Below are 4,487 nucleotides of genomic sequence, written 5' to 3' on the forward strand. Positions count from 1 at the left end.
TGGCTGAAGAGGGAGTTTTAAGATCGGGGGATATGAAGGCTCTTACGTTGTTGTTTCAGTATTGCTTCAACTACGCAAAGTCTCTTTCCTTTCCATTTCACTACAGACTGTTATTTGAATTTGAATCAGCGTTACATTCTATCTGTAGCTTACTTTGGGCAGTCTTGGCATCTTCACAATTTTGTGCCTTCTGATCCAGGTACATGGAATGCTTTCCCCACTTGGTAGCACTCTTTCAGTTTCGTTGCTTTGTAGTTTTGCTTGTGTTAAGTCCTTTATATCCCTCTGTTGTTAGATGCCCTCGAGCCTATTCTCCATAGCGACCCCGTGCACAACAGAACGAAACCCAGCGCACTACATATTCTTGTGTGCTGGTCTTGGGCCCTGCCCACTTTGCGGATTCCTGCCCATTGGCTGTACAGCCAGTCAGTTTTCAACTGAAGGCCAGTCTCTGGTGTTCAGATCTTTGTTTGGAATGCTCTGCTTACAGATTCCAGAAAGAAAAAAATTAAGGTGACACGAGGGAATCCAGATGCTCAAATATCTCCAAGTGAAGATATTGTCTTAAACATCGACAGTGATGATGGTCTTCGTCCTTTCCCAGGTGTCCTGGACCCTCTTTTGACACTAGCATGATCAGTACGTTATTCTTTCTGCTGAAACCTTGTGAACTTGACCCCCACCTTCTGTTGCTTTCTCTGAGCTTCTGCTGGCTCTTCATCCACAGAACAGCACTTCGGGATGTGGACTGTGGCTGCCAGTACAATCTGGGACAAAGTACACCAGGGACTTCAAGGAGGGTTCTTTGCAAGAGAAGTATCATGAGATGGGCTGGCCTGTGCTAATTGGCTGTATTTGAACTATAACAACATTCAAACCTAGCAAAACAATGAAAGTTGAAAATGATCAGCTGGGATCAAGAGGTTCAAAGGGTAATTGCTTCATAACAAGCTACATTGCTCCAAGTAGCAGGAAGAAAAGACTGAACTGGAATCAATTACATGGGAAGACTTGTTTATTTTCACAATCTTTAAAAATCACTGAGATTTGGAGAAGTTTTGCTTTCCCCCAACACTCTTGGATTTGGATAACTACTGTGGGTTTGTATGTCAACCACAATTACTCTTGTTCTTGGAAACCACGGAGGCAGGAAAACGCACTCCCCAGTTATCAGTGTGATAAATCCTTTTATTACTTTGCAATAACGATGCTTTACATCGTACAGTGCTCGTTGTGTTTGCAAAATGCACCTGAGTCCATTTTCTCAGATTTTCACCCTGAACCCCGTTTTCACTTGGCGCAGTTCATTTTTAAGTCCTTCTCATTTCTCCTGTATTTTACTATAAATAGCCAGGGGAAAACACACGACCCCCTTAAGAGCTTGCTTAGAAATCGCCTCTGCCTGCTACCCAAGATCAGCACTTACCAGATAGTTCTACCTTCCAACAAATATTGGAACGCAATCCAGACAAATTATTAGCCAGTTCATGAAAACCACCGGCATTTCTCTATTGTCCAATCACAGGCTCACCATCTCCTTCCAGCGCCTCACCTGAAGTGTGCTCAACGTACACAGTTTCTAGCAACTTTCAGTCGTTGGCGCCATAGGTATTCTCTAAGGCAGTGGTTCTCAGCCTTCCTCAAGCCGCGGCCCTTTCATGCAGTTCCTCATGTTGTGGTGACCCCCAACCATCAAATTATTTTCATTGCTACTTCATTCCTGTCATTTTGCTCCTGACCGCTGCTCTAAGGCGATGGCTTGCTCTCTTCACTTCCTTCTGAACTCTCACCAGAATGGCCACTGACCTCTCTAATGCTACCAATGGTTGTCTTCAAGACAATCTAGGTTTTACTATTAGAAATCTTAAAACCCTTCAAGCCTCTACCCATCACCCAATTCCAAAACCACCTCCACATGTTAGGTATTGGTCAGAGAAGCACCTCATCCCTCAGAACCAAATCGTACTGCTTTAAGGAAAACGCCAGAAGTGGAATGCTTTGACAAACAGAAACTCATGTTTGTACTCGTGTAGAAGCCGAGTTTTTCAGCACATTTTAAATGCAGTTTTTGTCTAAAGTTAGGTACCTCGGCTGATATTCGGGTCAGCTTCTACTCGAGTATATATGGTAATTTTTCCAAGTTCAGAGTGCTGGCTCCAGGGCAAGGCTGTCTCTGCTGGCTTTGGAGGAAGGTTCTTTTCTTTTTAAGTTCTACTTCCTTGGAGATCTCCACGTGTCTTGGTGTTTCTCTTACCCCATCCCTCCTCTGCTAGCTTGTGTTTGTTGTTATTGTGATTAGGGGCCATCCATTCGGTTCTGGCTCATAGCACACCTGTGCAAACCAGAATGAAATACCATCCGGTCCAAAGCCATCCTCACAATTGTTCTTGTGTTTGAGGCCATTGATGTAGCCACTGTCTCAGTTCATCTCATGGAGGGCCTTCCTCTTTTTGCTGCCCATCCACTTTACCTAGCACGAGGTCTTTCTCCAGGGACTGGTCTCTCCCCCAAACATGTCCAACGTAAGTGAGATGAAGCCTCATCTTTGCCTCTAAGGAGCACTCTGACTGTGCTTTCTCCAAGACAGTGGTGTGTTCTCTGGGCAGTCTGTGGTACTCTCAGTCTTCTTTGCCAGCACCATAATTCACACCCACCAATTCTGCTCTCTGGTCTTCCTTATTTGTGGTTGGTACTTGTGGTTAACCTCTTTTATATCTCAGAAGAGATTGCCTCAAGATACAGCCTATACTAACCCGATCTCATTACAACAACAAAGACACCCTGTTCCCAGATGGGATTAGAACTACATGCCCAGAGGTTAGGATCGACAGCATGTAGTTTTGAGGTATGTCATTTAATTTAGGAGAGACACCAACCTCATTGCCCAGATGTTCTGTGCGAAAGGAAACTACCACAGAAGCGGCCCCTTCCTGCCATCTCAGCTGAAAGAGGACCTTATTGGGGATTTTATTTTATTTTATTTTATTTTATTTCTCTCTCCTCTGCTTTGTTCCACCATGGGAGGGATCAGTGCAGTCAAGGTCAACCAAACTCTTGAGCAGAAGCCTCGGGTTTCCCTGGGGCTCTTTATGCTGCCCATGTCACCAGCAGCTTGGATTTGCAAGGGGAAACCACCATCCTGTGCCGTCTGCTGGCAAATCCAGTGCCCACATGCGGGGTGCCCTTTGAAGAGGAGCACCCCAGAGCTGAAGGCTCCTGATCTGAGCAGGGAGGGCTGAGCTCGCAGGGAGCCTCATTACTTGGGGAGCAGCTTTTCTGGGAAACAAACGCTTCAGGCATCTCATTAGCATAATCTCAGGAATTAATGGTTTGATTGATGTCCCGAGCTTCCCCACAGCTTTCTATAAACAGTAATGTATTAAAGTGAGATGGAGGGAAGAAAACATGACACGACATATATTATTTAGGTGTTTGCAGAGAAGCTGACACACAAACATACATGATTCATCAACAGCCCTTTTTCTTTTTTTGGTATGGTGCGCTGAGTCCTGAGCCGCCAGGATGTGGAATTAATTTCATAGCAGGTGATTCTAGACTATTTCACATGGGCCATCTGTCACTTCTTTGTTTACCTTTCTGCTGTTACAATAATTAATCATCTCTGGGACTGGCTGGGCCCAGGAACGTCCGCTTGGTTGAGAGCTATACAAGAGTGGAGCCAATTGGAGCAGCCACTTTCAGGTGGTGTGTTTCCATGAAGCAGGTATGTTCAAATGCTTTCTCCCACTCATTTTAATCTATCTACCCAGCTGGGGATGATGTACAGAGTATTAGAGGGGTGCCATGGAAACGGTTTGTTTTCTTCATTTGCACTTGAAGAAACTAAGTTGAGAGAGGTCCCTGGACTTGTGCAGGGGTGCACACCTGATCTTAGAGAGCGGAGACTCTTGGGTTTTCATTACGTGGTCCTTCTAGTCCATGCACTGAAGTGGTTCTTCCATTTCAGAAGAAGCCTGTGGGATGCCCACCCATTCTACCTTGGCACTTAATGGAAAGAAAAGCTTAAGAGACACACAGAGAAAATAGCCTTAGGACTCACCGCTCACCTGTCAATCTGTCATATTGATATGATGCTCAAAATCATGCCATGGGCATTGCAAATACTGTCAGGGTCACCTGTGTTCGATGGATTTCAGTGTGCAACTTTCAAACTCCAGACAGACTAGGAAGAAAGGCCTGCTGGTTGACTTGCAAAATTAGCCGAGGAGAACTCTCTGGATCACAATAGAATATTATCTTAATGTGGGAGGGCTTCAAAAATTCATGGAAACATGGGATTGGAAAATAATGGATTTTTCCCCCAGAAACTTTTTGAAGGTCCCCTCCATATAGGAAGATGTAGCGTCTAGGCTGGAAGACACCAGTATAAACAGGGGCTACCACAGAGGCTCAAACTTAATAATGATCATGAAGATGGTGCAGGACCAAGGCATGTTATGTTGTGTGGCAAAGGGGTCACCATGAAG

Source organism: Echinops telfairi, unplaced genomic scaffold, assembly GCF_000313985.2.
Source record: "Echinops telfairi isolate 266 unplaced genomic scaffold, ASM31398v2 ScPeMD7_1;HRSCAF=3_0, whole genome shotgun sequence".
Classification (NCBI taxonomy): Eukaryota; Metazoa; Chordata; class Mammalia; order Afrosoricida; family Tenrecidae; genus Echinops; species Echinops telfairi.